Source organism: Dermacentor silvarum, chromosome 3 (assembly GCF_013339745.2).
Source record: "Dermacentor silvarum isolate Dsil-2018 chromosome 3, BIME_Dsil_1.4, whole genome shotgun sequence".
Taxonomy (NCBI): domain Eukaryota; kingdom Metazoa; phylum Arthropoda; class Arachnida; order Ixodida; family Ixodidae; genus Dermacentor; species Dermacentor silvarum.
Genome location: NC_051156.1, coordinates 194,990,236 through 195,003,107, shown reverse-complemented (window position 1 = coordinate 195,003,107; position 12,872 = coordinate 194,990,236). Strand labels below are relative to the sequence as shown.

Genomic DNA, 12,872 nt, shown 5'->3' with positions numbered 1-12,872 from the left:
TCTCTTAGGTGTAGCTAAAGGGACTCCGGAGGACTCATGACACGAATGTCATGACATGCGTGTCATGTGTGTCATGAAAGAGCCGCCTACGTCTTGGTGCTGTCATGGTCGTTTCGTTAACTGGGTAGGCTCCCCGCACACTGCTTCGCATATAAATCGATTGCCACAGGGCGTGGGATCTGCCGGCTTTTTTAAAAATAATGCAGGATCAGGGCGTGGGATCTGCCGGCTTTTTTAAAAATAATGCAGGATTAATTGCATTTTAACCCGACTTTGCTTTCCTGTATTCGATACATTAAAATAAGGTTCGGTGCTTCATGTGAAAAAAATCTTATCGTTGCTTACCACTGCAAAATGATCGCAGCTTAGTTGAGAATAATCATAAACGTTCTAAAGGAACCCTGTGTCACTATTGCAGGTCAAACGATAAAGGGCTGCATCGGAGTACCTAGTTATTCGGCTCCATAGCGGTGGTTGTCAGCCTGATTTGGTGTACATAAAGCCCCGTTTTAGACTCATTACCGTGCAGTTGTTGCCATACTAACACATTAATGTCTGGCAGGTCAGAACACCTGCCAGATTCATATGCCACCTTTGTGTGTTCCTTTTTTAAAGACGATAGTCTTTCTTGGGGAACTTAAACGCTGAAAATTTGGTCTGTCTGTCTGTCTGTCTGTCTGTTTGTCTGTCTGTCACCCGATTCAGCCACCCGGCCAAAGTTGGACCACTTGCTTACCGCCCACACTACTTAAACTGGTACGGCTGTTCATACTTGTGAACGTTATCGATCACAAAGTAAATATTACGCATATCTGGGGCGCAACATCACTAGGTAAGTATTAGGAGGTGTGTTCCTTTAATAGAAAATACATAGATACGTAACTCTAAAGACCCTAGTTTCTTAAGCTGCGCTGAAAATGCCATGCTATGCGCGCCGACGAACGACGTTCCCCGACTGCGCGCCGACGAGCGCCCTCTGCCATGGAGGAAGGAAACCCTCTGCACAAGCTCATGTTTCCCGATGTATTGCCAGATGGCGTCCATGTCTCACGCAGCGCCTCCTCAATTTTATCAATGCCAGCCAGATGCGGCCGATTCAACATAAAGAAAGCGCTGTCTGAGGCAGGGCAAAACATAAATGGCCGCTTGATGAAATAATGCGGTAAAATGAAATCTGTTCAAACAAACCTTCATGCCAGGACGGAAATGGTACGAGAACAGCATCAAGGGTGGCCGCGGATCAGACCAGCACTCATGTAGTACGGCCGGCAGAAGACTATCGTCTTTCGACGACATTTGCAGCGAAGCACGCAGATACGCGGCAAATTTTTTTATAATGTGCCATTTTGATTGTATGTGCCATTGCCGCTAGTATTTGTCTGTTTTCATGTACATGAATCCAAGTGCACATGTATTTTCATGAATGTCTGTTATAAAGAAACTTCTCTTTATCTGTTAAATCCGAAACCTTGCTTTATTCTCTCGGTGAATCCTTCTTCACGCATGCCCGAAAGAATTGTAGTTTTAGAGTGTTTATCCAAGCGGTATTGCATGGTGTCACGCTAAAAAATCACCAGCCCTTTCCCTGTCGAGAAAGTGGGGGCAAGGGAAGCTTGGTCGTGTGTGTATCTGACCTTCGTGGTGATTTTCTCCCTCTCTTTCTTTCTCTTTCTCTCTTTATTTCTTTCTTTATCTCTCTCTCGCTCTTTCTGTATCGTCTCTTTTTTTCTCTCTTCCTTTCTTCCTCTATTTCTTCCTTTCTCTCTCTTTTTCTTTTTGTCCCTGGTGTGTGCCATTAAGCTTGGACCCTATCTGCACTATCTCCAGGATCGGCCCACTTTTCAGCGTGACACCGCCACCACCACCGCCGACAGTTGTGATCCTACAAAGCTTCGCTTAAAACTGTTGGTGGGGTAGCGTAGGAAATGTCAGACGGACAAAATTTCCTATGACAACTTGTCGTACATGCGGACCGATGTGTCGATGACATAATCTACTGACGTCACAAAGTTTTCGTCGTCAACCTCGTATTTTAATAGCCCTTGACGGGCCAAGTAAAATAAGCACAGCATGGGGTGGGGTGATGTGAGCGTCACGAGTACGCGATGGTCTGTCACGCGTCGTAAACATCGGTAACTGTTTCTCTGCAAAGAGCTTGTAAAGTTTCGAAAGTAGAATTTTATTTCGAAATGTTAGTGGCCCTAACTTTTGCATAATCAGCAGTAAACTTCCTTCGGCCGACAAGCTCCAGCATTTCATCTCTTACGGCGACGTCGGCGGGATCTATTTGCGAATAATAACTTTGCCGTGCTCGCTCTCCCTAGATCGCTGTGAAGTCACCTCATGGCGTGGCCGCCTCCATCTCCAGTTGTAACGTGACTTATACACGCTATTTAGGAAGTACAATTTTGTTAATTGAGATTAGCCTGCACGGGATACTGGTCGATACAGTCGAATACAGTGTACACTGCCGATCGACTCTTAGGTAATATGTATTCTTTTGAATGAGAAAATACAGGAATTTGTCAAAAGATATCTGTTATACACTGTGAAATAATTTACATCCTTACTACATGGTTTGAGTAGCCCCTCCTCGCTTTATCACAGATTGTTCCAACAGAAAAATAAATTCCTCCTCAGGCAAGATGACTCATATGCCAAGACGGAGTTCGTCATAATGGCCAAAGAAATAAAAAAAGACAGCGAACGTGCGCTTTTCTTTTGGCGAATTGGCAAGCAAAGTGACGACTGATAATGATGCTCATAGATGAATCATCTCACCAGAAGTCATACCGAAAGGTCACGCGGAATACGAGAAGGCGGGCGCTAAACTTGCGGCTCTATTTTTCTATAGCCGAAGTAAAGCTTTACACAGTCACTCATGCCTTGAGACTCTGAGGCAATATTTTTTGGTTGCAAAGAATCGTACACGCTGGATGTTTGTTTACTGGACTCTGTATTACTTGACTAGAATCAGAGTAAATGCACCAAGCTCTAGGCAGTATCCAGATTAGGAGAACTTGCAAAGCTTAGCGTTTGTAAGTGTTGCTAATCGTAATATGCCCCGCATCACGCTTGGCTGGCGTACAAACAACTCTAGCTTGAGAGCATTTTTTGTGAAATACGGGCACATGATGTTACAACTATAACATTTGGTGTATACTGGGTCGCGTATGCATCCAAAAGCTATCAAAATTCCGCGAAATTGACTTGGCATTGACGATAATGACATCGGCTGTTGTACCTAATGTGTGGAGTACGCAAGGCTATTGATTACAAGAATTTGGTTTGGTTTGTCTCTGTTGATTGAACAATTTCATGACCTCAATGTTGGCTGCCAACACAGCGTGCTGACCAAATATTAGTACAACACCGATACAGTTTGCATGGCTGCTACAGCATCCTTTACGCAATGTTTGAATGTATAACGTGTAAGGCCACGTGCAAGTGCTACTTAAACAGCGGCTGGCTCATATAGCGGAAGAAACACACTCTATCCATGGCAGCGGGTGTATTATTACGACGTGGGAAAAAAAATTAAAGAAAGTGAACATTTCGTCGCTTCACGAACAAGGAAGCTGGCACCATTCTGAACAACTTAAGAAACTCTGCACTCTGGGAACACAATTAAATGCATTTCGAAACAATGAGTAATATGGGCGGTTAACGTCTTTACGACTATCTGCGTATAATGCAGCTCGAGACGGGCTCGCATCTCAATGTAAATGCGTCATGCTTAGCGCGCGCGGATAGTGACATTTATTTATATTTTCCTCGGCAAAGTGAGGCTACTTAATCATTAAGTGGAGACCTTGCTGCGATTTAGGATGTCTCCGTCAACACGTCAAGCCGAGTTGAGCAATCGAAATGGAATCGATACTTTTATTCGTTGTCTCTCTCTTTCTCTTTCATTTATTTTTTTGGTTTAACGTCCTGTTGATTTTGTTATTAGTACTTCGGCTTGTAGTTCTGTAGAAGTCTCGTGTAGGGATAAAAAAAAAGGCAACTTCGGTGTTCGATGCAAAGTTAACTGCCAGCAGGTGACGCATTCGTGCGACTGACAGATGGATGACGAATAGTGCTCTGGTTTGATAATTAGTGCAGACAAGCTCGTATAGGAGCCGACATCCCAAGAGTTGAGCTTTCCTCTTTGTCTTTTTCTTTTAATGTTATTGGCATTCTTTAGGAACTTCGCCCTGTTTGCGGTGTGGCTCCATGTATGTCCATGCATAACCGCGCCTAACCTCTTTCCCGTCAAATTGGGTATAGAGCACCGGGTTTTTGTGCTGGAGAATCGGGTTCGGAACCGACCTTCGGACCAACTTTGGTCACAAGACGCGTAACTCTAGGAATGCGGTGTCCTTCAATGAACCTCTCTAACTTCAACTTTGGTCAATGGTCATGTGTCTGTCAGTGGGTATGCCGTCACTTTTCGTAATAATTATTGTATAAAACTTATGAGAGTTAAAATTGGCATCCACGCGAATGTAGAACGAAGCTCCAAAGGGAACGCATACGTATTTCTCCGAAATAAAACTTCGCAGTTGAGGAAAAATTCGTTCTGAACAACTACGGAACTTTCTTTCTGAGAAACTCGTATGGGTATTCTTTGTAGCTTCGTGATAAATTCGAGTGGATGACAACTTTCAGTTTCGTGACACTTACTCCACCTTGCGGAATTCCACAGAATTGCCATATAAAAGATATCATTAAAAATATCGCGGTTTCGCCATGAAGGCGAAGCAATGAATGCGAAAACAAATGTTAGGATATTGTACTAAGTGTAAGACGCGTTGCTGTATAGTGGCAGTACGAACTGAAGTAAACGTAAGGTGACTAAGTAAAAACGAGCTGTTGTGCTAGAGGTCCTCTGTTTGAATCCTGCCATCGGACAATTTCATCGATGTTTATTAGTTAAAGCCAACGTCTTTCTTAACGACTGTACCACCACTTTCCCGTATCGGGTTTGTTTCAAACCTCTTTCCTGGGCCGATCCCGGAGGTAGTGCACTGCCGCGCCAATAAAATTACATCATTTTCAGCTTTCTTTTTTTTCCCCCTACTTTTCATATTTAAGCCTGAGAAAGCTTAAGATGAAAGGCATGCGCTGCCGGTGTTTTATTTTATGACATTTGCTTGGGGGCTGTCATTCTCAAAATTGTCCGGAAAAATTTTGTCAGGACTGTAAGATCTCGTATGAGCAACTTTAGTGATAGAATGGTGTGCCTCACATACCGCATACCGTATAGCATGGCACGGCATATAGTATGCATCTAATCAGAAGGATGCTCAGTGGAAGACGACGACGCTGGGTTGTGACAAGACTAAAGACGGTGTACTATGAGCATATGCTTGTCGAGGGAGGAATGGAGACGACAGCTGTATTATATATATATATATATATATATATATATATATATATATACCTGACGTCTCCATTCTTCCATCGACAAGCATCATACTAAATTTCAATGTGGGCCATAAGGTTATTAGCTAAAAACTTAATTAGTGATTTTTTGTTTGTTAGTGAATTATGCATGTCAATTTTTTTTTTGTGCAAGTAATGCCTCTTCGAGTAGACCAGGTCATCAACTAGAATTGTGCTATCTGCCACAGGCAACCTTTAACAATTTTCAAAGTGTTCGCTGAAACAACCTGTATATCTGTACTTTTCTGTAAAACCCGTGTGTCACAGCAGCACGTATCCATTATGAAGGATCAGCCAAGAATGGTTACCATACCCAGTCGCTAAAATATGGGGTAGCCAAAATATCAGAAATTTAAGCCAATGAATAAGCGAAGTCTTGTTTTTACGTGTTGCTTTATTTTATTATTATTTTTTTTCTTTTTTTTGCGCTCTGTCTTGCCTATACTTACATACTGAACCAACTATAGTCCAAGCAGAAGCCATATTTCATTTGGAGGTTCGTGTGCCTTGGATTGTAGCAACGAGCCGACATTACAGGTGCAGGTTTTATGTCGTCGATTTATTGTTTCTTTGCGCTCATCGGAGTCGCGCTGACTCTAGCTATCAAGGCGGTCGAATTTGATCATGCAACCCTGCCTGCTGCACGAAAAGTTCAACAAATTGAGCTGAATAATGATTCGCAATTTGACGTGTTAGGTTAGAGCTGTGCTGGTAAAAGAATTACTGCTGAGGCCTTGATGTTATAATCTTTAATCAATCACGGCCTAATGATTTGATGTTTCTTTTAACAGTGGACCGTATTGCATATTTAAAAAAAACGAAAAAAAAAACGTGAGGAGCATGTTTCTTACAAATGTTGAAAGGTTCAACAATATCAGCAACAACCATAAGAGTTAATTTTACGAATTACTGCTCAGGCCTTGGTGTCATAACTGAGCTGTAATCAATCCCGGCATACTAACTTGATGTTTCTTTTAACAATGAACCGTACTGTACATAAAAAAAAGTTGAAGAGCATATTCCACACGAACGTTGAAAGGTTCAGCAGTATCACTGACAGCCATAAGCGCTTGCACCATGAGCGACCGCGAATCGGTCGCAAACAATGTTGCGGCTCATGTGGAGATAGGAACGTTCATAAACAACCACGCACGGTACTAGGGCGTCGCTCGCTCCACGTGAAAGTTGCAGCTACGATGTAGTAGGGACAGTGATCTCCGATGTCACCATCCCCGCTTCGATGCGCAGTTGACTGTGGCCGAGCCGCGAAGCGTGCCGTCGCTTCATTGGCGAGCCTTTTCAGGTGAGCGCGTCGCTGTGGCTGTTAGCCGCCACCGGGTAGATAGATATAAATCAAAGCCTCCCATACGTAACGCAAGGCCAGTATTCTCAGTGCCGTGTGCACTTCACGCTAGAGTTGCCAACATTCAATGGGGACCGCTGTCGAGCGAGCTGCATGCTGCGTTTTATCTCTCGTATTATCTTCTCGTCGCTGCGCGTTCTGCGCACTGGAAATGAGTGTTTATAGATTCCAATCGGTTTGCTCAATTCTTCTTGGAGCGCCCCGAAAGCATGACCTCTTCCCGTTGCCTCGCCCATTCTAACGGTGATGATGATAATGATGATAATGATTTATTGGCATACCCACTCAAACGTGGCGGTGACAAATAGTATCCTAGCCTGCTTGATTTAATTTGGCATGCTGTATACGTGTTTTTCATTCTAACGTTTTTGCATACATCGCCATAATCTTTTCTTTTTTATTTCCTTCCGGAAAACTTCTCTCTCTACCTTGTATTGCTACCTATGCATATAACGGATCCGTTCGTATCAATTTCTTCCCTGCTTTTCTTTTTTTTTTCTTCACCAATACTCCAATCGTCTCTTGCTTATCTCGACTGCTGAGCGGTTTATGCTTCCATCAACTTTAAATCCAAGTGCTCCTGGAATGTGTACGTTAAATACGCTTCTCACTGGGTGAATTCTTTCGCATGCCATTAAGACCTGCTGAGTGGTCTCCGAACTTTTTCTGCAGCATACACATGCTTCATCTTGTTGAGAATACTTGCTCCGGTTTGTTTTCATCCTTAGGCAACCAGCACGAGCCTCAAATATCAAGGCACTGCCCGTACAGATTTTCCGTTCTAATTTCTTTCTTCCCATTCTTGTAAGAACGGTGTTATATGCACTACGTAGTGGGGCGGTACCGGAGTTGGTTATATGCACGATGATGCAGCGCCTCCGCCGACGCGGGCTGAGAGCGGCCGCTGTACCACAACACGCATTTGTGTATCTCAAGCTGATTGATGCTGCAAAGGCATGAACCACAACGTATATAAGGTCCTGGAAGTCTTCCGTCGGTGTTCGGCGTCGGACCTACCTATAGGCCGTGCTACACTTCGGGTTCTCCTCACATCGCCAATTCCAGCCGCTGGCCGCGTTGGCCCACACACCAACCTAACCTAATCTAAGCTAACCCAACCTACAAGAATCGAGCAAGAACCTGCAAGAATAAGTCTTCGTACAAAATGCAAAAAACAAGTTTCAAAATTGAAAAAAAAAAACAGTGTCAGAAGTGGGATTCGAACCCACGCCCGGAAGACCGGACTGCGACCTGAACGCAGCGCCTTGGACCGCTCGGCCATCCTGACAACACGAACGTTGCGGAACACAAAGCTCTATTTAACCCATAGTAGCTCAGTTTATACGACATTTGTGGCATTACGGTATTTTTAGAATCATAACCACAAAGCAAAACGAAGCAATCGTTTTCAGTTGTGGTTGTGTGCTACAGGATTGTTGCGGAACAATAACAGCTATTTTTATTGCTCCGTGGCGTACACTGCAAGCACGCAAACAGCGATAGTACACTGTAGCGATAGAGCGATTGTGGCGGCACGTCGACGGAGGCACTGCATCGTCGTGCATATAACCAATTCCGGTACCGCCGCACTACGCGGTGCATATAACATTATTCTCTTTGTAATTCTCCACGGTCTTCTTTCTTTACATTCTTTGCATCCAGTTCGCTGTCTCTGTTTCTCTCAAATACTCTGTGGTAACTCCTGGTTGTTCATTTCCAATTTCAAATTATCCTGTACTTTGTTGCCAACTGCCTTGACTTCTTCCTCCATTCTGTGTCCACGTTTTCGGGTACAGACACTTCTGCGCTTTCAGTAGCCCATTTATTGTGATCCATGTTCCTGAGTTTTTTCTTCGAAACTAATTTTGCTCTGCGCTTCTCTGACTTCAAAAGAGGTCCAACCCATGTCACCCTGCACTGCCTCATTTGTGGTTTTACCGTGGGCTCCCAAAGCCAACCAGCTTACCGATTTTTGGTTAACTTCCAATCCCGACAAGATACCTGATTCGAAGCACAAAATGGCACTTGCGAACGTTAACCCTGGTGCCATTACTCCTTTCCATATTCCCCGCACCACCTCATACTTATTGTAGCCCCAAAGTTCTCTATGTTTCATAATTGCTGCATTCCGCTTTCCCTTTACTTTCGTATTATCTTGTAGGGTGCTTGCGTAAGTATTTTCTTCGTTGACGTATACGCCGAGGTACTTATTTTGGTTAAATATGGGTATGACTCACTGTTCAATCGATACCACGTAATTACTCGTTTTTTCATTAATATCAGAATCTCCGATTTCCCTGTGCTAAACTTAAGCACTAGATTTGTTGCTGTGTTGCCACATTTATTCGCAAGTGTCTGTAAATTTCTCGCATTGTCCGCTAGTAGCACTATGTCGTCCGCATACAGTCCGGGGACCTTCTGTTGCACCATTTGACGGATCATCGTCTCAGAAGGCAGTGAATGCACTTTTCTGCTTTCTAAGAGCATCTGGTTTGTACGAGCGCCTTCGACTCTATAGTACGGTCCATGCACGTCTCCATACCACCCACCACCCTCTCTATCTCCTTCTTTCTCTTCCCCTTCTCGCTTCCCCCAGCGCAGGGTAGCCAACCGCACTCTTGACTGGTTAACGTCCCTGCCTTCCTTACATCGCTCTCTGTCTCTCTTGTCCATTACGCATGTAGAATAAATCAAACCCTAATTCAGTGATTTCCAGTCGTCTTTCTATGCCCTTAACATAAAGCGTGAAAAACAATGGAGGCAGGGGACATCCTTGCTTCAGTCCTTGGTGAATTTCCACCACTTCATTGCATCCTCGGCCTTTCCATACGATTTGAACTAGGCTGTCGCTATACTGTATATGTCCCTCAGCAGCTCCAGGAAATCGTCATGTATGTCTTTGCGCTTCAGAATTCGATATCGCATAACCACTCCTTGTCCGCGTTGTCGTGGGCTCCCTTAGTATCTATAAATGTTATCCATAAAGGTCTATTCTGAGCTACTGAAGTTTTTATTCACTGAGTTAGTACAAACATATTGCCGCAAAGCTCTCTCACCGTGCCAGTTACGAGCACTCTCGCGAAGTATCCTTCCAGGCGTCTCGTCGCACTGTCGTTAGAAGAACGCCAGCAACGCCTCGCGCATGGCGAGACAGCGCGTGTCTTTCGTGCATGCGCACGCGGCTGCGCGTGTGCTCAATCTACGGACGTGGTTGACTGTGGAACGGGATCCCGTTAACTCTGCTTGCCAATTGTGTGAATGTGTTTTAGCCTTAAGTTCCGGGCACAAGTTCGCCCGACAATAAACCAGTTTGTTTAGTGTGCTTCTTTGAAGAGTGCTACAATATTATCCTCTAAGCGTCTGCTTCGTCTGAACCCATTCTGTAGTTCCCCCAGTACATCATTTTTTATCCACCCACTTCGACAGTTCTAATTTTATGGCCTTGCATTGCCATTCTATACTGTATATCACCGACGTTACCGTAACTGGCCTGTACGAGCTCATTTTATCCTTTCACCTTTGCTGTTGTAGAAGAGGATTCATCTTGCTTTCACGCCATCCAACCGGAATTTTCTTCGTTCTTATCACTTGCTCTATGACATTAGTCAGCAGTGCCTTGCTCCTTTCACCGAGGTTTTTGATTAACGGTATTGGGATTTCATCGGGTCCTGCGTATAGATGTAAGCGGTTGAAGAAAACATTGAAAATTTCGGGGCAGAAAAACAGTTTTTTTTTTTCAGTTTTCTTCAACCAGGATAAAATTGGAAAAAAAAAGAAAAACAGAGCTTCTCCCCGGAATTCTTCTATTGCGATGCGACTCATTTCGACGTATTTAAAAGATTAAAAAAATATATATATTTTTAAGGCTGCCGTCAGCACTGCTATGCCGAGTGTAATGCCGAGGGCTAAACCTCCGGTTACACTAACTGGATTCGGATTGTTGGACCGGGTGGCAACGACCACGCTTGATCGAAATTGGGAAACTTGATCTGGATCGGGCGTGGTCTTGATTCGAAGTGACTGTGACATCGCAGTGCTCTAACCTGCTCCAACCATGGCCGACACGTAGTGCTGTGCGCGGGAAGGAATAAGCGTCGAGCCGGCCCAGCCGGCCGAGCCAGATCCCAGTGCTGTGACGTCAAAGCATTGATGTGAAAGCAATGCCTCGACGTGAGATCGTGCCTAAATATTTAACCTGGAAGCTCTGCTGGGAATTTTGTGATTCACTAATGTAACAATTATATTCTTTTCAGTTTTAAAGAAATAAATGTGTCGGGCCTTCCATAGCTCTGTACGAAATCATCTTTTTCTAAATTTCTCGTATTTTTCCTGAAAAAAAAAATGAAACAGACCAGTTTTTTTTTTTCATGCCCTCAAAATATCATAAATTTTACATCTCTAGTCCTGCGGCCGTGTTATTACGGACATTTTCTTCTGCATTTTTTTTTCAAGCAAAAGCTTTCTATGCTAATTTCTATCTCTCAGGCTTCTCTGTTGTCTGAACTACGCTCTCTGAACAAGATAGGTTGCGCGCGCCGTCACGGGGCATGCAGGCGAACGTGGCAGCATACTACAAACGGATACGTTTAGACGTTGTACGGACGTCATTACCTTACCGACAATATAGTAAATGAATCAGCAGCCGAGAGAAAATAGAAGTAATTTGCAGAAATTTTACCTTCCCCCTAAACGTTTTGGAGTTGACGGTACATATAATAAACGGGGTTACCGGAGACGTTTGCGTGAGTAGCCGCGTTGGTGGTGCCACCTTCCGGACGAGTGGGTCGGAAGTGGTTAGCAATGAAATAACGCAAGAGTAATGTTACAGAACACTACGACGAAAGCAAGCAAGCTGCTGGGTTCTGCAACAAGTAGAAATAGAGCATGGCGACTGCAGCGCCCTCTTTACCATCATAATACTTCAGAGCCGGCGCGGCCCGCTTCAGCCAAAGTCATTGCAGAAAGCGTGACAAATGCGTTCGAACCGCGGTGGAATAGATGTTGAGCCGGTCACGTTTGTACCGAAACCTTCGTCGATGGAAAGATCCCGAATTCGCTGAAATGGACTCTTCTGTCTCTGTTCCGATTTCGCACCGTTATCGCAACCCCTAAAACCTTTTTCGCGGAACCAAGCGCGGCTTACTCCGAAGATTTATTACGCTGGCCAGCCGAGGTTTGCACGCGACCCTGAATCCCACGTTGCATAACTCGAAGTGAAGGCTAATCTCGTTCCAAGCCGACTCGCAGCACCCATTTAGGGCGCCGCTCACACACAACCCGAGGAACGCGCCGTAATTTGCAAACTTGAGCAACGCCAGCTGAGCTGTACATTCGTTAAAAAATTGCAGCACTATATGAAAGCTACAGTTCGCGCCCGCTAGCCCAGTGGACGGTTAGCATGCAACAACTGTTCGCGACTGTCCGGTTTTTAACGTCCCACGGAGTAGACTTTTGTGATGGCAAGCGATAGGACAGCCGAAAAGCCTCCGCCCTTGAGCGAGAGAGGAAATGGTTTTGTGGGCGAACTGCTTTGTGTGAACTAGGCCGCTCCTTCGCCTATATTCGCATAATCATTGGCGCGTAAAAAAAAAAAAAGTTTTGAAAATCTCTACAATTTCACAGAATCTTCGTCATCACTATCTTATGTCCACTGCAGGACGAATGCCTCTTTCAGAGAGCAATAATTACTCCTGCCTTGCGTCCACTGACCCCTATCCTCTGCCTGCGATATTCCCAATTTCATCACACCACCCAATCGGCGACCGTCCTCGATTGAGTAACCTTCCTCGTGATACTTACGCTCTTTTATAGACTACCGGTTATCTGCTGTACGCAGTTCATGGCCTACGGAACTCCACTTCTTTCTCTTAAGAGGAAGCTTTAGCTCGGGGTGCTCCCATCTAAATACATGTAAAAGGAGAATTCGTTTTTCTCGACAACCACTGGGCACCAAATTTGATGAAGTTTGGTGCATTTAAAAGGAAAGCTTAAAATATAGTGACGGTTGGTTTGAAATTTTTTATTTAGGTCGTCAATTTTTTATTAAAAATTGGCTGAAATCGCAAATTTTCATTAAACGAAA

General features: G+C 44.4%; 1 protein-coding gene and 1 non-coding gene across 2 annotated transcripts in view; one reads left to right on the top strand and one right to left on the bottom strand.

Annotated features, from left to right (window-relative positions):
* LOC119446407 (adenosine receptor A2b-like) overlaps positions 1 to 12,872 on the top strand; it is a 112,976-nt gene that overhangs the window by 23,907 nt on the left and 76,197 nt on the right.
* Positions 7,995 to 8,078, bottom strand: Trnal-cag (transfer RNA leucine (anticodon CAG)). The gene has a single exon. It is a non-coding gene; the product is annotated as a tRNA-Leu (tRNA).